The sequence below is a fragment of the Sapajus apella genome, unplaced genomic scaffold (assembly GCF_009761245.1).
Source record: "Sapajus apella isolate SASKATOON/1434 unplaced genomic scaffold, GSC_monkey_1.0 scaffold41, whole genome shotgun sequence".
Taxonomy (NCBI): Eukaryota; Metazoa; Chordata; class Mammalia; order Primates; family Cebidae; genus Sapajus; species Sapajus apella.
Genome location: NW_022436981.1, coordinates 15723210 through 15731071, shown reverse-complemented (window position 1 = coordinate 15731071; position 7862 = coordinate 15723210). Strand labels below are relative to the sequence as shown.

Here is a 7862-nt window from a genome sequence, read left to right as displayed (position 1 = left end):
AACTGGGTGACCACTGGGAAGACATCGAGCTAGCTGCAGGAGTTTTTTTTTTTGTTTTTTTTTTTTTTTTTTCATACCCCAGTGGTGCCTGGAACACCAGCAAGACAGAAATGTTGACTCCCCTGAAAAACAGGCTGAAGCCACAAGGCCATGTGGTCTAGCTCAGCGGATCCCACCCCCATGGAGCCCAGCACGCTAAGATTCACTGGCTTGAAATTCTCATTGCCAGCACAGCAGTCTGAAGTCGACCTGGGACACTCAAGCTTGGTCAGAGGAGGGATGTGCACCATTACTGAGGCATGAGTAGGCGGGTTTCCCCTCACACTGTAAACAAAGCCACCAGGAAGTTCAAACTGGGTGGAGCCCACCACAGCTCCGCAAGGCCACTGTAGCCAGACTGCCTCTCTAGATTCCTCTTCCCTGGGCAGGGCATCACTGAAAGAAAGGCAGCAGCCCCAGTAAGGGGCTTACAGATAAAACTCCTATCTCTCTGAAACAAAGCATGTGGGGGAAGGGGCACCTGTAGTAGGCTCAATTTCAGTGAACTTAAAGATTCCTGCCTGCCGGGCTCTGAAGAGAGCAGCAGATCACCCAGCACAGCATGCAAGCTCTGCTAAGGAACTGACTGCCTCCTCAAGTAGGTCCCTGACATCTGTGCCTGACTAGGTGACACCTCCCAACAGGGGTCAACAGACACCTCATACATGACAGCTCCGGGTGGCATCTAGCAGGTGCCCCTCTGGGAAGAAGCTTCCAGAGGAAGAAACAGGCAGCAATCTTTGCTGCTCTGCAGCCTCCACTGGTGATACCAAGGCAAACAGGGTCTGGGGTGGACCTCCAACAACTCCAGCAGACCTGCAGCAGAGGAGCCTGAGAGAAGGAAAACTAGCAAACAGAAATGAAGTATCAACACGAACAAAAAGGACAGCTACACAGAAACCCCAAACAAAGGTCACCAACGTCAAATACCAAATGTAGATAAATCTACAAAGATGAGTAAAGACCAGTGCAAAAAGGCAAAATTAACAAGCATTCCTATGCACCAGTAATAGACAGTGAGCCAAATCATGAATAAACTCGCAATCACAATTGCTACAAAGAGAATAAAATACCTAGGAATACAACTAACAAGGAACATAAAGGACCTCTTCAAGGAGAACTATAAACCACTGCCCAAGGAAATAAGAGGGGACAGAAACAGATGGAAAAACATTCCATGTTCATGGTTAGGAAGAATCAATATTGTAAAAATGGCCATACTGCCCAAAGTAATTTATAGACCCAGTGGTATTGCCATCAAGCTACCATTGACTTTCTTCACAGAATTGGAAAAAGCCACCTTAAACTTCATATGGCACCAAAAGAGAGCCCACATAGCCAAGACAATCCTAAGAAAAAAAAAGCTGAGGGCATAATGCTACCTGACTTCAAACTACACTACAAGGCTACAGTAATCAAAACAGCATGCCACTGGTAGCATAACAGAGATATAGACCAATGGAACAGAACAGAGGCCTCAGAAGTAACACCACACATCTACAACCATCCAATCTTTGACAAACCTGACAAAAACAGGCAATGAGGAAAGGACTTCCTATTTAATAAATGGTGTTGGTAAAACTGGCTAGCCATATGCAGAAAGCTGAAACTGGATCCCTTCCTTACACCTTATATAAAAATTGACTCCAGATGGATTGAAGATTTAAAGTAAGACCTAACACCATAAAAACCCTAGAAAAAAACATAGGCAATACCATTCAGGACATAGGCATAGGCAAGGAGTTCATGACTAACACACCAAAAGCAATGGCAACAAAAGCCAAAGTAGACAAATGGGATCTAATTAAACAAGAACTTCTGCACAGCAAAAGCAACTATCATTAGAGCAAACCAGCAACCAACAGAATGGGAAAAAAATTTTGCAATCTACCCATCTGACAAAGAGCTAATAATCATAATCTACAAAGATAAAACAAATTTACAAGAAAAAAACAATCCCATCAAAAAGTGGGCAAAGGATATGAGCAGATACTTTTCAAAAGAAAACATTTATACAGCCAACAAACACATGAGAAAAAGCTCGTCATCACTGGTCACTAGAGACATGTAAATCAAAACCACATCAAGATACCATCTCACACAAGTTAGAATGGCGATCATGAAAGAATCAGGAGACAAGAGATGCTGGAGAGGATGTGGAGAAATAGGAATAATTTTACACATTGGTGGAAGTGTACATTAGTTTAAACATTGTGGAAGAGTGTGGCAATTTCTCCAGGATGTAAAAGTAGAAATACCATTTGGCACAGCAATCCCATTACTGGGTATATACCCAAAGGATTATAAATCATTCTACTATAAAAACACATGCATACCTATGTTTATTGCAGCACTGTTCACAGTAGCAAAAACTTGGAATCAACCCAAATGCCCATCAATGATAGACTGGATAAAGAAAATGTGGCACATATATACCATAGAATACTATGTAATCATATGAAAGGATGAGTTCATGTCCTTTGCAGGGACATGAATGAAGCAGAAACCATCATTCTCAGCGAACTGACACAAGAACAGAAAACCAAACACCGCATGTTCTCATTCATAAGTGGGTGTTGAACAATCAGAACACATGGACACAGGGAGGGGAACATCACACACCGAGGCCTGTCAGGGGGTGGAGAGGCTTTGGGAGGGACAGCAGGGGGTGGGGGTATTGGGGAGGGAGAACATTAGGAGAAATACTTAATGTACATGAAAGGGGGGATATGCAGCAAACCACCATGGCACGTGTATACCTATGTAACATTCCTGCATGATCTGCACATGTACCCCAGAAGTTAAAGTATAATAAAAAAAAAAAAATTCAACACCCTTTCATGCTAAAAACTCTCAATAACCTAGGTTTTAATGGAACATATCTTAAAATAGTAGGAGCTTTTTATGAGAAACCCACAGCCAATATCATACCAAATGGGCAAAAGCTGGAAGGATTCCCTCTGAAAACCAGCGTAAGACAAGGATGCCCTCTCTCACCACTCCTATTCAACATAGTATTGAAAGCTTTGGCCAGGGCAATCAGGCAAGAAGAAGAAATGAAGGTATTCAAACAGGAAGAGAGCAAGTCAAATCGTCTTTGTTTGAAGATGACATGACTGTATATTTAGAAAATCAAATAGTCTCAACCCAAAATCTCCTTAAGCTTATAAGGAACTTCAGCAAAGTCTCAGGATACAAAAATCAATGGGCAAAAATTACAAGCATTCCTATACACCAATAATAGACAAACAGAGAGCCAAATCATGAGTAAACTCCCATTCACAATTGCAACAAAGAAAATTAAATACCTAGGAATACAACTTACAAAGGACATGAAGGACCTCTTCAAGGAGAACTACAAACCACTGCTCAAAGAAATAAGAGAGGACACCAACAAATGGAAAAACGTTCCATGCTCAGGGATAGGGAGAATCAGCATCATAAAAATGGCCATACTTCTGTAAGTAATTTAGATTTAGATTCAATGTTATCCCATCAAGCTACCATTGACTTTCTTCAGAGAATTAGAAAAAAACTACTTTAAATTTCATATGGAACCAAAAAAGAGCCCATATAGCCGTGACAATCGTAGGCAAAAATAACAAAGCTGGAGTCATTATGCTACCTGACTTCAAACTATACTACAAAGCTACAGTAACTAAAACAGGATAGTACTGGTACTAAAACAGATATATATATACACCAATGGAACAGAACAGAGGCCTCAGAAATAATGCCACACATTGTGGGGAAGCAGTCAGAGTGGTGGGAAAAACTATAGGGAAAGGATACAAACTTTCTGAAAGGTCTGAAGGCTCTGCAGAGCCCCTGGGGAGAACAGCTGAAGGCAGCTATTCAATAATCCTGAGGCAGAGGGCAAAGAGTAGGTACAAGGGAGTGTGGGGGAATTTATCTTAAACAGGCTTTTTTACCTAGGTTGACCAGAAACTGACCTTTGATCATCTGTAAGCATGACATTCCCTGAACAGGGAAACAATAAATGTTAATTATCTACAGGTTGTGTTGGCTCCAGGTTTTCAGCATTGTGCCTGTAATGAATAAAAGCAAGCAGCTCCAGCTTTTCAGGGCTGCTGTCTGGCCACTAGAGCCAGGGAGTCCCCTGGCTGCTCTTACACTGCATACCTGTGTCCGAGTACTCATTTCATCTGTTGGCCTGGGTCTGTGGGACAGACCCGGCAGGTGGTGACCCATGTGAAGAACGCTGCCATGGATCCCGACGGAAGCCTCGAAAATGAAAGTGAAGTGACTATGCAGTAAGTAATTGATGCCCACTGGAGATTTTCAAGTTCAAGGGGATTTTTAAACTAGGGTTTCACCATGGGACAACAGTTATCAGCTCAACAGCAACAGTATATAAAAGTATTCAAACAGCTGCTTAAAGCTAGCAGAGTGTACATCCCAGAGGCCCAATTAAGGGACCCAATGCAAACTGTTGTTTTCCATAACCCAGGGTTCCTGGAAGAAGGCACACATCTAGAGCTCTAGGAACAAGTAGGAAGAAATCTTAAATGACATCACATACAAGGGCAACATGTCCTAGTAACATCTTTAACATTATGGGCCTTAGTTAGGGCTGCTTTGGCACTGTCTACACAGAAGAGCCTAAAAAGAGAAGGGAGCAAGAACCATCATCCACCCTACTGCCTCCTCCTCCTCCCTCAGCCTCACCATTACCGGGTAAAAGTGCCACAGAGGAGACACAGATTTTCCCTGAGCCCCCTCGCCCAATTAAATTGGAAAAAAGACAAGGGATACACTCCAGTTATGGCACCCTGTTTAAGTCAAACAGCATTAGAAGGGGAGCTCTTGGCCTGCCTGGTGATGCAAGATCAACAAGGCAATTGGATATACGAACCCATTACTTTCAACATTTATAAATAAGTAGGAAATCCCAGCACTTTGGGAGGCCTAGGCGGGTGGATCATGAGGTCAAGAGATCAAGACCATCCTGGTCAACACGGTGAAACCCCGTCTCTAATAAAAAAAAAAATACAAAAAATCAGCTGGGCATGGTGGCGCGTGCCTGTAATCCCAGCTACTCAGGAGGCTGAGGCAGGAGAATTGCCTGAACCCAGGATGCAGAGGTTGCGGTGAGCCGAGATCGCGCCATTGCACTCCAGCCTGGGTGACGAGCGAAACTCCGTCTCAAAAAATAAATAAATAAATAAATAAATAAGTAGGAAAAAGCATTAAAGAAAACAGAGCCGCTAGCCTATTTACAAAAGAATTAACTGAGGCTATACCAGACAACTTCCATATGACCCCATGGGACTGGTCAGTGTAAAACAACTGTAGTGGCCATACTTCCTCTGGAGGGCAGAATATGATGAGTTGTGCAAACAACAAGCCAACCAGAATCAACTGGCCAGGCAAAACATAACGGCCGCTGTGCTCCAGGGGAGGGACCCCTATGTCAATGTACAACAGCAATTAAATTTTGTCCCCCAGGCCTATGTACAAATGTCCTTATGTGCTCACAGGGCTTGGGGCCGGATCCCCGAAGCAGGAGTTCAACAGGGATCTTTTGTAAATGTTCGACAAGGGCTTCGGGAGCCATTTGTTGAATTTACCAATTGGTTAACCCAGGAAATTAACAGACAAATTAGTCATGCTCAGGCCACTGTTATGTTACTGTTGCAACTGGCTTATGAAAATGCTACACTACACTATCAGCAGGCAACAAATCAGAGGAAAGGCAGCTACAGTCAAGGAACTCACATGAGCATGTCAGCTGGTGGGGACTGAAACACACAAAGCCAGAATATTAGCTATGGCATTAAAGCCTCCTAAAATAAAAAGGGAAAACCCTAAATTGTTTTCTATGTAAAGAGCCAGGTCATATGAAGCAGGAATACCCAAATAGTAAAGACCAAAGTAACTCAGGAAAAAAAACCTCCCCTCTATATGCCCCCAATGTATAAAGGAAAATTGAAGAAATAGAGCAAGCTATTTCTCAGAAGCAAGTAGATTGCACAGATCCACAATATTCAGTCCAATTATCTGTATTACCTACTAAACATTCCCCAACAGGATTAATAGGACAAATGGCCCCAGGGCTACACTTACCTAATCAGTTATGGCAAACAGATGTTACCCACACCCCTGAATTGGGAAAACTAAGATAGGTACATGTATCCATTGATACCAGTTCCCACCTAATTAGCACTCATGCTCTTTCTAGACAGTCTGCCTGATATGATATTAGACATTTTCTCTTAACCTTTGCATTTATGGGGCAGCCCACAAAGATTAAACCTCGTAATGGTCCAGCTTACACTAGTTCACAATTTCAACAATTTTGTCACACATGGAATGGCCAACATTCCACTGGTATCCCATATAACCCCCAAGGCCATAGCAGAATGTGCCCACTCCACCCTTAAAAATATGTTCAGGAAACAAGAAACGGGGAATATGAGAAAGGGCCCTGCAACACTATTAGCACAAGGCTTATTTACCCTTAGTTTCTTAAACTTAGATGATAAATTTCCATCAGCTCTAGAAAAGCAACTGGCAAAAATCACTCAAGATACAAAACCTTCAGTTTTATGGAAAGATGTAAATAGTAACATATGGTGTGATCCAAATGATTTGCTAACATGGGGAAGAGGTTATGCTTGTATTCACACCCTCTCAGGTCCTCTTTGGATTCCAGCACAACTGCATCAAACCTCATCACGGTGTGGCTAGGACCCAACCTAGTACCAGAAATGAGGAAAATGGCCCTGCAGGACCTGCAGCCCTGGACGATGTGACTTCCTCAGATGACACAGGCTCCAGACATTACCTGGGGGATGCTGAAGAAGACAACTCAGGAGGCTGAGTGAATCCTTCTCCAGACACAAATGCCATTCACTCCAGAATATTTGTTTTGTGCTATGCTGTCTGTTGTACATTGCAACTTTTGTAGTGTATTAATCTTTTTCATTCTCTCACTTTGCTTGCTACCTGTACCTGCTACACTCTACTGGGACCATCTTCTAGGTCTGCATTTTTTCGCCTTGTTACTTGGGCAGACACCCCCTTTCCAGCCTCTAACAATGTGACCAATTGGCTGGGAGAGATTGACATACCCTTGCTAATGGCACATATTGGACTGAGATGCCAAGTAATACTACGTATCACTCATTGATTGGAAAAGAATAGTACTGATTATACCCATGTTTATGTTATTTACTGGTTCTAGGATGCAAAATCAGAACATGAGTTGGAACGGCTGCGCCAACCAAACCGGTCACTGTGGATATCTGCACACTTCAATCAACAAAACCTGATGGAAAAATAAATAAATAAACAAATAAATAAATAAATAACAGAAAAGGGGAAGATGCAGGAGATCGGTCAGAGTGGTGGGAAAAACGACAAGGAAAGAACGCAAACTTTCTGGAAGGTCGGAAGCTTCTGCAGATCCCTGCGGGAGAATAGCTGAAGGCAGCTGTTCTATAACCACTGCATTTATGGGGCGGCCCACAAACATTAAAAATGATAACGGTCCAGCTTACACCAGCTCCAATTTCAACAATTCTGTCACATATGGAATGTCCAACATTCCATGTCCAACATTCCCTGAGGCAGAGGGCAAGAAGTAGGTATAAGGGAGTGTGGCAGAATGTATCTAAAAACAGGCTTGTTTACTTATGTTGACCAGGAACTGACCTTTGATCATCCACGCACATGACTTTCCCTGAAAGGGGAACAATAAATGTTAATTACCTACAGATTGTGTTGGCTCCACGTTTTCAGCATTGTACCTGCACTGAATAAAAGCAATTAGCTCCAGCTTCTCCAGGCTGCTCTCTGGC

At 42.8% G+C, this 7862-nt stretch overlaps 1 long non-coding RNA gene across 2 annotated transcripts; it reads left to right on the top strand.

Annotated features, from left to right (window-relative positions):
• The first annotated feature begins 3753 nt into the window (after window positions 1-3753).
• Window positions 3754-7354, top strand: LOC116565897. Of its 2 annotated transcripts, none has more exons than XR_004275644.1 (2): window positions 3754-4313; window positions 6716-7354. It is a non-coding gene; the product is annotated as an uncharacterized LOC116565897 (long non-coding RNA). The 2 variants fall into 2 exon arrangements; XR_004275643.1 differs by having other exon boundaries at window positions 6698-7354.
• Window positions 7355-7862: the final 508 nt, after the last annotated feature.